Source organism: Dreissena polymorpha, chromosome 16, assembly GCF_020536995.1.
Source record: "Dreissena polymorpha isolate Duluth1 chromosome 16, UMN_Dpol_1.0, whole genome shotgun sequence".
Classification (NCBI taxonomy): domain Eukaryota; kingdom Metazoa; phylum Mollusca; class Bivalvia; order Myida; family Dreissenidae; genus Dreissena; species Dreissena polymorpha.
The window spans coordinates 12,530,038-12,542,621 of record NC_068370.1 but is presented as its reverse complement, the minus strand read 5'-3'; the positions used below and the strand labels follow the sequence as shown (position 1 = coordinate 12,542,621).

Genomic DNA, 12,584 nt, shown 5'->3' with positions numbered 1-12,584 from the left:
CAATTTTTTTTAAATCGACAAAATAATATTCATGTTAATGTTCACAAAGATGAATTAAGTTCGCAACGGTGAACACAATGTCAAAGAGTGGATGGTACAATAGATAGTCGTTCGAAAAGGTTGTGAAAACATCCACGTGACTTAAACGCGTGTACATGTGTTTGAAATTCTTTCAGAACCAAGTGTGGGGCCGAGATGAATCCGATGTAGCTGTTTGACGAGAAAGTGCAAAAGATGGAATGACACACAGAGTATTAGAACAACTTGATGACAATCCGAAAACATGCATAGTAGTGACCGCGTTTTCAATAAAAATTATTACTTAAACATGTTAAGTTTTTCTGGTGTTGACATTCAGAAACAGTAACATTTAAACAAATAAAATCTGGGTCTGAATATATATGTTATCTGGATTGCCTACGCTATACATTACTATATTGCAAGAAAATGATGGGAAAAATACCTATTAATCTTCAAATATTCATTTTTCGATGTACAATTAAATTCAAGTTCGTGTATAATATATATATACATGTAATTGAAATGTATCCCGTAATCAGTTTTACTGTTTTTGGCTATTTGGCGTCTGGTATAATCGGAAAGTATTTACTACGTTCACACACATTTCCCAATGGAGTTGAATGTTGTGTTTTGTTATTTACGTTTTGAAGACTATCGACAAATGCAACGAATAAACTTGACGTCATGAACAAATGCTGCTTCCCTTTTTGTAAGCAAGTTAAGAATAAAAGGAGAGAAAAAAATAATTCATATTAAATTTCTTATTGATTATTATTATATTAACTCAACGTTTCATTTCGACCATTTTCTTACATTTACTGTATTTCATTTTTTTTAATTCATATATACAAGTTGCATTTGTAAAATAAATAAATAAATAAAACTAATAAAAACAGCATAAATGTGTGTATTAGTTCTGCTTATTTATAACAAAGGTCTCTTGTATCACTGAACAGAAAATAATGTTGAGCCCATAATGTTTCTATTTAATTCGGTATTTTCTTTGATTAACTGGGTATATCAGTTACAGAACACCATTAATGCACGAGAAATGCGCCATAATTGATTCAGCAATATGTTTCGAGCATTAACATAACGGCTCAAAAATCATTAATTCACATTTTACGGACGCCATTTTTCAAGACTATTGCAAATAGCATTCCGCAGATTTTTATTTAATTCATCGTCAGTTCACAGTCCAGATGGATTCTCTTGGACCGTCAAAGACTAGCACTATCACCGAAACGGTTGCGGCATACCTGTAATTGACATTTAAGCATGTTAACATTTAAAAATTATGACAGTGGTCTGTTGAATGCTACCAACATGTGGAAATCAGACAGGCGCATCTTTCTTGGAACGCTGGTGTGAAATTAGCCCTTAACTACCAGGTACCGGTACTCGTGTATCTATTGGTCAAAACAGTTGCCATAAACATGTAGTCTGGAATAAAGGTCACGTGTGGTCAATTTTGTAATGAGTTTTTTTAACCCATTTATGCCTAGTGGACTCTGCCATCCTTCTAAATTGGGTCAATGTTTTTCCAAAATAAGGGATGTCTAGTATATTTATTTCTATACTTAGAATATTTCTTACAGAAATTCCTTTAAGCAAACGGCGCAGACCCAGATGAGACGCCACATCATGCGGCGTCTCATCTGGGTCTACGCCGTTTGCCAAGGCCTTTTTTTCTAGACGCTAGACATAAATGGGTTAATTATCGATGTTCAATCTCCGTTTTTAAGATACGATACTTTACACAACTTGAAGTTAAGAGCACATGACAGGGCCGTACCCAGGATTTTTTTACTAGGGGGCCCAACCGGAGAGGGTTTGGGAGGGGTCCCCCCTCCCTATATATAAACTTTTTTTAATTAGGCACTTTGCAAGGTGAATTTTAATGCTTATAAAAAACGTATTTTGTGATATGAATTAATGGAATATAACAAGTAAATCAGCACATTTCGGAAGTCTTTATCTTTAAACATTGGTGTGAATTCACAACAATATTAAAAGCTTTAGATTTCCGAAACTTACAGGTTTAAACTGACGATTATCCACATCAACTCTCGTATTGCTTCCACCATTTTTTTTTCACTAATCAATAACGTCACAGGTTTTTTTAATCTGATTTTTTGGGAAAGACCTTGCCATTTTTGAGGAAAAAAAAATGCGCGAAATGCCTAATTTTTGGGGGAAATAATGAAAGTCTTAAATAATAAATTTAAAATATTTTACTGTTTTCAAACAAATTCAAGGAAAGAGATAATTTAATTATACAATATTTTTCTACACTGGATCAGGTTAACTTATATAATAACTTATATAATGAGATCGATTTGTTGTTTCAATTTTCATTTTTTTAATAATGAGCCATTAAAAGGTTGATATTACTCAATTCTCGGTACTTAATTATTTTAAATACTGAATTCTGCCAAATTCTTATCTGTTGCTCGGCAAATTTATGAATCTTTTTTTCTTTTAAACACACACATTAACTATCTCATCGTAGTCTTTTTCAGTGATTTCCTTTCAAAAATTATAAATACTCAGTTTTAATACCTTTGTCAGTGTTTTTGTTCCGGTTCAAATTCAGGGCCCTATTCTAAATGCAAAAAGTATATATTGGAACTTAAAAATTCCCAATAAAAGGTTTAAAAAAACAATTAAACTTTTAGAGGGGAAAAATACGTCTAGGGCCTTCTCAAAGAAGGAAAAAACTTGAGTCGGCAATTATCAGACCATAGTCTACGACCTCCTGTAGCATTTGCTTCCATTCGCTGCATTTATCAAAATACATGTTACATCAACCATCGATAGATGAAGCATTCATGATCACAATGGGGGACTGATCGGGGATGTGTGTACAAGGCGATAAGAAAACATTACCTAGAGGCTTATCTCGATTGGCGAGCGTTAATCCCCTTGTTTATCAGGGACAATAAAACATAGCTGCTCTTTTGTTTTGAGGGAAAGTGTACTGTGGGTCCTTGCACGAGTGAAAAAATTGCAGTGGGCCGATTATAAAAAAAAAATCATAGTTCGACAGCCAGCTGGGGGGCCCGGGCCCCTGGGCCCATGGCCTGGGTACGGACCTGCATGAAAGTTTTGTAATAGCCCCGTGATAATAATAACCATTCAGATATCACATATAAGTGAATCAATTGATTAACCCGGTAAACAAATATGGTATGATAAACAAATTATTCATATTAATCTAGCAATAACGAAACGCAAAATTCAGGATATATTTATGCAATGGGCAACTGTCACGAATATATGTGTAATTATTTAATTAATAAAAATCATAATGAACGATGTTTAAGTAGCAACTACTCACCGTGAATTTCAAGTATCGGCAGAGAGCTACGAATCGCTGCAAAAGTTTTCCTATTTAAAACAATCTAAACTATTTCTGTGATCGCGGTCAACCAATTGCCGAATGGAGCCACTAATAGCTTCCTATATTGTTTCTGCAAAGTGAAAGGCTGTCCCTTTAAGGACCTTGAAATAATTCACAATTAAATAGATTTCCAATGGATACTTTTTTCGTGAATGGCTATGATAACAATAACAAGTACTAGTAAGTCATTAAAAGGAAGAATATATATACATGTATACAAGAAATAAAATACCGTGTTAGTAACTAGAACTTTACAAAAACAAAAAAAATGTTTCTAATAGACATCAAACAAACCAACATCCCTCCAAAACGTGACAGAAATATATTGACAACAAATACAACTCGTTATAACAGTAATAACAGGAGTCGTTGGAATTCTTTTGACACCACGCGCTTTCTAACATAAACCAAATTAAATGAATTTCTTACAAATGAAGTACCTTTTTAATGAAATAAATGTCATTCACTGTAATTAAAACTGATGCTGTTTTAACCCACTTATGCCTAGCGTCTAGAAAAAGGCCTTGGCAAACAGCGTAGACCCAGATGAGACGCCGCATGATGCTATAATATAATCTCAATATAGAAATAAATATACTAGACATCCCTAATTTTGGAAATAAATTGATCCAATTGAGAAGGGTGGGAGAGTCCACTAGGCATACATGGATTAAACTACAATTTTATTTCGGTTGAGAGTCGCGGGCCGTTGTTTGTACAACTTGCCTTTTTAACTATAAATAAAAAATCACGCAGAATTAAAATCATTTATAAATAGTTTAAAGCACAAATAACCGAGTTTGTTCACGATTCAATAAAACGGACATGCTTTTGCCAAACATAATATTACCTTTCTTACATTTTATATCTAAATATTTTTCTTCACAAATAAACGAAAGAAACCACAAAGATGTGTTATTTCCGACAAAAACAAATGTAATGTGAATTTTAATTGCTTTACAATCTAAACATAGATACTTTTGTGACGCACAACTGGTTAAAAACCTATAAAAAAAGGATTCACGAGCCCTATAAAAACAGAGATGAAACAGAATTAATGGCTTATGAGGGATTTTGCGGCAAAACATGATGCTAAAGCAAATATAACACCCAGAATTCTGTCACAGCTTCGGGTAGGTTTAAGCGACGTCTAAAACGCGGACTTGGCATTAATAAAAACGGAAAACTGTTCAGAATCATAAAACATGAGTCAAAACAAACATTGCTGTTTCGCCTATCTCTGAGCAAATTCATAAATTTCCAATTTCAAATAAAATAAATCCGTGACACAAGTATGGCAGAAAGCATAAAAGTTATCCGAAAATGCTAAAATCTATACAGTCGTGAGAACAGCAATTGGGCGATTTTCAAATAAAGTTATGTATTGAGGGGTGTGAAGTGGTCATCCAGAATTCTCGCTTGTAAACGATCATAGTAGAATGTCAATACTATTAGACATTGATATTTAAATTGTCGTAAATTTGGACAATTTAGCAATCTCGTTATGCGGAAGGTGACGAAAAATAATGCAAATATGATTTATACCTTTTCTAGTGCGACATTTTATAACTAGCATGTTTTTACTTGCTGTTTATTGATGTTTGTCTTGAAAACTAAAAAAAAACACATTCAAGTGGTAGCTTAAGTCTTCCTGAGTATTATTCATGAATTTTTTATCAACATTGTAATTACTGTTTGCAATTTTTAGTATATACATACATACATGTATATAGAAAACCACTTACTGATGTCAGTCATTTAAATCGCAATTACATTTCTTTTACGAAGAACATTAAAGTGCCACTTAATTAAGTGCATTGTTACCGAATATCTTGACGTTTACCAATCGGGCGTCCTTTAAGAGAGAGCCGTATCATGTCAGTGAATTCACATGTCGACAACTATTACCACATCGCGACTGTAATTGGCCAAATTCGAAAATAGGCTGGGCTCTCGTATGAATAGCCTTTAAACTGAGAGGTACCTCGTTCTGGACCATGTAATTTATAATTTCACGGCCAGTGGTCGTACTTTCACCCGTCAGAGAAGCAGCCTGACTTTTAGCCATAAGGAACGAACGGTTTAAGCTTTGAAGTACCGTTGTGAAATGTCGTCTGATTCAAGTCTCATTGATAATCACGCGAGAGCGAGAATATTGTAATTTTTCGCCTCACCGGACTGAAGAGCTTCAAGAACAAGATGGCGGACGAACCACCTGCGTTAATGGTCATATAGCTTTGATATTGTATGTGGAAAAAATATTTGACAATGCACAAGCGGATAACGGTAATTTACCGTGAAGCTTGCTGCAAAACATGGTCCGCCTTTGATCAAACAAATAACGCTGCCGAACAAACGGAAGCGATTTTAGAAATGTCCCCACTCAGAAAAAAACGAAAGAGAGAAAAAAAGCACATGAGGCGAAAAATAAGAATCAGTTTTAAAACAATTTATTATTTAGTATACACATAGTTATTTCATGAAAATATTGTTGTTGAGATACTGTTCATTCCACACAGGAAAATATGTTTATGCTCTTACTACTAGTGTAATTCAACATATTTCACACCTATTATTTTCAAAATGAAGCAGCAAATCATAGATTTATAGTGGCATACAATACACTTATTTTACTTAAGCACTTTTTATAAATATAAAACATGTATTTTAATTTGATATTTATTTACGGTAAATAAATTGCTCCATGTGATGAAATAATTATATTATTTAGTTGTATCTCAGACCCTGCATGACATAACTTCAAACGCACCTTTTGAGATAGATGCCTTCGGACATTTCTACTTTCACTATATCTTTCTTCTCTTAAAATTTGGAATTATTAATGGAATGACCATTTTATATGTTTGATTCTTAAGCATTCACATAAACAACAAAGCTATGTAATATGGATCTTTTACACCCATTATTGCTGCTTCTTCCTGTATTTGCGCGATGATGATCTGAAATATTAATTTTATGATGTTATATTCTTTGTTTTTTCTAAAAAGAAGGGATGTAGTTGACACTTGTTCGTAAATTCATTTTATCGTTCCTCAAAAAGTTGTAACTCTGTTGCTCTGGTCTCTTTCCAACCATTGAGTAATTAAATGGTAATTAAAATGAATGCCTTTTAATTCCCTTTTATTATTGTTTGATTGGTGTTGCAATGCTATGAGGTTAAATTTTATTTACACTTATAAGTTTTATAAATTTTGAGAAGTTGAGCGCTCTAAAACCGGTTTAAACCCCAAATGCTTTGCATTGACCGTTCCAAAGCTTTATTCTTATATGTGTGTATGTTGTTTTGCATAGTGATGTTTCGTTCTGTTTGGTCACTTGCCTTAAATAAAGCACCAACTAATTGTATATAATGAAAATGCAATACTGCTCCACAGCTGGCGTTTCACTTTTGTATTCTGATAAAGATTCTGGAAATGCAGGAATACACACACCATATCATTCCTTTTCCGGGGGATTAGACCACAAAGTAAACTTAGTATTAGTTAATGGGCCTTTTTTGGCGGGGGGGGGGGTGGTGAAAGGCGTGCCTATATTAGTAGGTGTCGTTATTTTCCAATCCATTTCTGAACTAGATTGACATTTTAATATTGAACATCGAACGTCACAAACTCTACGCATTCAACTGTCATAGCAGGCAATGATTCTATATTTAAAAGTTCCAAACACAATGCATGTTTATCTTTACTCATTACATTCCGATTATGAATTTCACATCACAGGGTCTATGTAAATAGTCTCTTCACTATCAACTCATTGCACTGTAGTCACTACGAAAGGTTTTTCGGTGCAGATAAATCCGTATAAACGGGTGTCACTGAATATCATAGCTCGTGAAACGAAATAGCTTTTAAGTTCCCTTTATGGTGAAATAATACAAAACTTTGCAAGAATAATTTGGGCGTTCCCTCACGACCCAGAAACTATTTAATCCATATGTGTGCAAGGGTTATTACAGTTTATTCAAGCGACAATTGAACATACATTACTTCAGTTATCGGTGCAACTATTTCTAACTATTGACACTTCTCTGCTTTGAATAGCACGTTATGTTTATAATTTAATCCACTTCATGCATAATATCAATTTTGCATAGAAAAGCCCTCCCCCCCCCCCCTTGAGTACGTAATTTGTTTGTGTTTGCAGCAGCATGGAATGGAATCATTTGTGCTTTATTTAGATAATCTCCTGTGTCACTAAGTGCTTTCCTTCAAAATCAATTTGAGGCTTGTCGGAATCAAAACAGACGGTGTTTACTTTGCGGAACAGGTAAGTCTACTCTCGCGACACATTCCGGATTGTTACCGGAACGGCTCATGTTTCAGAATACACACATTTGCATGTTGCAGTCGATACGTGCACGGCAATATTGCGAAAATGATTTATTAATGAAAGCATTTTTTAAACAATAGCTTATCGATTTTTAAATCAAACCGCTATGATTTCGTTTTTTCCAGTCGGACTAAAACACATCAGCTAAATAACAGTTTAGATTAACAACTCCGACGATGTCGGGGACGCTTAATATTCACATTTCCATGTACTTTTGCAAATCAAATGATAGGGACTTCAACATAAAATTCGAATTTGGAATCAACGAAACTGGTATTATTTATTCATGACCACCTTTGTCAACATACCACATGTTCGATGTCAACTCTCGTATTACCCGCTACCTCTACCTCATGTTGCCTTTCCACATCGCCCAGTGCCCATTTAAATTCTACCACACCCACTTATGTGACACCGGCCCTCGTTTTCAAGTGGGGACCCTCAAATTAGACATATTACGCTCTTTAGCTTAACAAGCCCCTTTAACAATGAAAAACGGAATATGTTAGGATCAGCTAATATTTTCCCATTTCGACGGCAATATTTTTAAGGTAATTCTATTTGCTGCTTGCCCGTGGACAAATGTTAAGCTAAATTGGAAAACAATTAGTTTTGTCCGGCGCTAGAAAGAAAACTCAAAAGTGTGAAATTGAGAAGCGGATCAAATTAGCTAACATTTATTGAAGGACACTGTTCATTGGATCCGTCACATATTAAATATAATTGGCGCCAACGGATATTGAACTGTGTGAGGGAACTGATGGCCCTATTGTTCAATCAGAAACGCGTTATGTAAGAAACAACTGTTGTCTATATCGCCTAACTGGTGCAAAAAGGTACCATATGGCATTCAATTTATATGTCACATGATACGTTTTTGCACCAATAGGGCGAATTATGTTTGTCAGCCTTTCTGTTTGTCAATATTTACGTCCGTGTGTATGTTTTTGTGTGTATATTAATATCTCATTTTAAGAAATTAATATTGCTTTTATATGTTTGTGTACGTAACGGACGTATTTATTTGAAGTGCATTATTTTCTATGTGAACGAATGTCTTTATCCCATTCATGTCTAGTGGACTCTCCCATCCTTCGAAATTGGATCAATTTATTTCCCAAATTATGGATGTCTAGTCTATTTATTTCTATATTTAGAATATTTCTTTAAGAAATTCCTTTAAGCAAACAGCGCAGACCCTGATGAGACGCCGCATCACGCGGCGTCTCATCTGGGTCTACGCTGTTTGCCAATGCCTTTTTTCTAGACGCTAGGCATAAATGGGTTAAGTGCATTATTTTGTATGTGAACGAATGTCTTTAAGTAAGGATGATTTGCTACACCAATTTTAATCAAATTCTAAAATTGTATTTGCTTTCATATCCTCATTTCATTGCTATACAGTGTTGGATTATCATTTAATCACATTAACGAGTATTTTCTCTTTGACCTGAATATAATCCGTTAGATGCTTTTGATTAAGTGTTTAATCAAATAATAATCGTCTTAACATTAACACGAAACAAAAATAAATGAAATAATTTGGTTAAATTACGAAAGACATGTTATTTATGTAAGTATTTTGTTAAGCGTTACGTCTTCAGTAAATTTAACAAATACTCATTGTTTTTCCACATCTCTTTGTTATATAAAGAAATCGTTTTCAGCTTTTATTACTTACATGTAATATTCCCAGATATTGCCTTTTCCTTTACCTAACAGCTCGTTAATCGTGTATGCATCTCAAGTCGAGCTATCGAATGATCTTTAAGTAAGTAAGTAAGTAAGTAAGTAAGTAAGTAAGTAAGTAAGTAAGTAAGTAAGTAAGTAAGTAAGTAAGTAAGTAAGTAAGTAAGTAAGTAAGTAAGTAAGTAAGTAAGTAAGTAAGTAAGTAAGTAAGTAAATATTTTATTAAAGTGACATGTGCAAACATTTATAGAAATAACAACAGACAATTACAAAAAGGCATGCATCCGGCCCAAACGGGCCTATAAGTCACATAATACATGATAAAACATTTATCATGAAAACAGTAAGCGATTCAATGGTCAATAACATAATCAAGAATTATCGACATGGTCATATCACACATTCAGACGTCAATCAAAATATTCTTCATTGTAAGTAGGCAAGATATATGTGCTTAATTGTCATTAAGTTAAGTAAATGAGTATATTCCTGCTAAATCACATTCCATACCATTTCATATAGCGCCAATAATAGCGGAATGTAAGTTCTGAATTCAATATGGTTACATTTGTACATAATTTGATTTAAATACAATGTATGTAAAACATCCGTCTTATTTCTGTTTAGAATGATCACATGTTTAAAGTTTTTGCATCATGTATTGGGTATGTATTGTAAATGGATGAGTTTTATATGAAAATTGACTACTAAATTATTTAAAACATTAGTTAGGATCGACGGGTTTGAAAGACAGAACACGTTGTTAAAAATATAAAAGAACAAACATATTTCGAAATTTCCGGTTAGCCTTATATAGGTGACTTAAAATTGTATTCAAGGGAAAAATTCAATTTATAAATGCATTTTCGCTGTTTAAAATCATGCAGCAATTGAACTAAAACTTAAACAAACGCAGGCTTTTTGCGCCTTCGAAGGGAGCTAACTGTGCATTTATCGCGGAAACAATCAGACATAAAAAATAGAAATCATCACGAAACATCAAAAATAAATGCTATGTTTATTGTGATAAAAAAAATAAATATGAGCTGTGACATGCACGCATTTGTCTTATGTAATATGCGAAAGCGTTGCTCCAAACCAGCCTGCGCAACCGCGTAGTCTGGTCAGGAGCTACCTTGACCGCTTATGAGACGACGGAACATTTCTTGAATTTATAGCGGGCACAGTAGCTCCCGCCTAGACAGCGCAAGTGTGCAAGCTGGGCATAAGCTAAGCTGCTTGGATACGGCATACGACCCATTTCGCACTAAACGGGTAATATAATCACCCCCGGAAACCCAATATGCTGTGAGAAGTTGGATGTGCTAGGAGAAGTTGCCGATAGATTTCGCACAGTTCGAACAGGCTAATCACGGACGACACTTTCCGCTTTAATGATATGTTTTATTTAAAGAAAGTCTCTTCTTCGCAAAATCTAGTTTAGGCGGAAAGTATCGTCCCAGATTAGCCTTTTTGGACTGCACATGATAATCTGGTACGACACTTTACGCACATGCATTAAGCTCCCTTTTCACATAGCACTGCTCAAAGCAGTTAAACTTCAATTAGAAATATATAACAACCTACACAACTCATTAGGGTACCTTTGGGAAAATTATCTAAGCATTGGATAAAAAGGTACTTTTTAAAATTCGATATATACCATATTGTTGCTTTCACTGGCTCAAGTGTGTCCAATTCATTTTAATGTTGTCGAAGAAGACCCCCGGGGATCAATGAAACATAATTAAAATAAAATAAAAAATCAACAATGAATACGTATCACTTATATGTACTTTTAAAGAAAATTATAAATGATATGATTGAACCTTGTATTCCGTTGTTAAATGAAGGTCGCTTGAAATGCGGTTTATGTTCATAAAAAGCAAATACACACTTATACGGCGCAAGTGTCATATTCAGAATATTAACGCTCATGACCGTAAATCATGGAACTCAAGTGCCCACGAATTGGTGAAAAGAAAACAAGTGGTACACGTCGAATAAGCGATATTAATGTGCTTTATTTTCATTTAATTAATTGGCAGTAATATTAGCATAGCTGCTCGGGTTAGATAGTTTGATACAATAACGGTAATCTTGCTATTACGCTTATACCACTGAAACTTGAACCATAACATTGCTTTTCCTGGAGCTGTGTTTATTGACAAAATAGAAAATCAAGTACGGAATGGTCATTTTCGTTCAATGAAGCATCACCAATACCACACATTGTCGACGTGATTTATAAATAAAAATATATATGCCCCCATCCATAACCTCTAAACGACTGTCTTCATGTTCAACATTAATCATTTTGCGATTTGAAAAAAATCCCTTAATAAACATTGTTATATAATTAAAAAGAGAGCATATGTATTATTTTAATGCATGTCTGAATTTAGAAGAAACTGCCATTGAAATGCCCCCTTTGTGCAAACACAACAAAAAACAAAAACACGTGAACGACTGAAATAATGTCTTTGTTAATGGATTTACGCAGCGTACAATGACATATTTATTACCCTCTTTAATATCAGCGTTTTATTACCATGTGACCCATGAAAAACAAGCTTTTTCTTGCATTTGAACCCAGTTTGAACAATTGTGATATTATTTATGTGTTTATTCAGGATTACAATAGGAATATACCATTGATTTTCAAGAAGGTGCTCAAAAGGTCGCGAAAAGTGGTTATACATCATGTCACTCGGAATACTTCGGTGCTCTTAGTCATAGAAGTTTAAAATGCGGACTGATATAGGGCCTCATTACACTCTCTAGTGCTGTTGTAAATAAAGAAAATGTTTGCGATTGGGGTAAACACGTTTGAAATGAAACAATAAATATTTCCAAACATTGAGTTGAGAGTTTTAGCAAGATTTGTGTGAAGTTCGCAGATAAACTCGGACAATAAACTCTAATATAAGCATGAAATGACCGAACTAGGGCCATTAAACTGGCTTTTCAACTCGTGGTATCTGTAAGAACAATAGAAGTACCATTATAATTTGTGATAAAGGTTATAATTTTTGGTTAAATGCTGACATTTGTGTCACTGAGTAAACGTGTTGCCTGTGAAGAGACGAAGTTTGGAATTTAGTGTTAATAGTTTTCTATC

The 12,584-nt window shown here is 34.1% G+C and overlaps 1 long non-coding RNA gene across 1 annotated transcript; it reads right to left on the bottom strand.

Annotated features, from left to right (window-relative positions):
* Nucleotides 1–981: 981 nt before the first annotated feature.
* Nucleotides 982–12,147, bottom strand: LOC127861524 (uncharacterized). Its single transcript, XR_008040252.1, has 3 exons — nucleotides 12,116–12,147; nucleotides 9,456–9,539; nucleotides 982–1,280 (listed from the first exon to the last, which is right to left on the bottom strand). It is a non-coding gene; the product is annotated as an uncharacterized LOC127861524 (long non-coding RNA).
* Nucleotides 12,148–12,584: the final 437 nt, after the last annotated feature.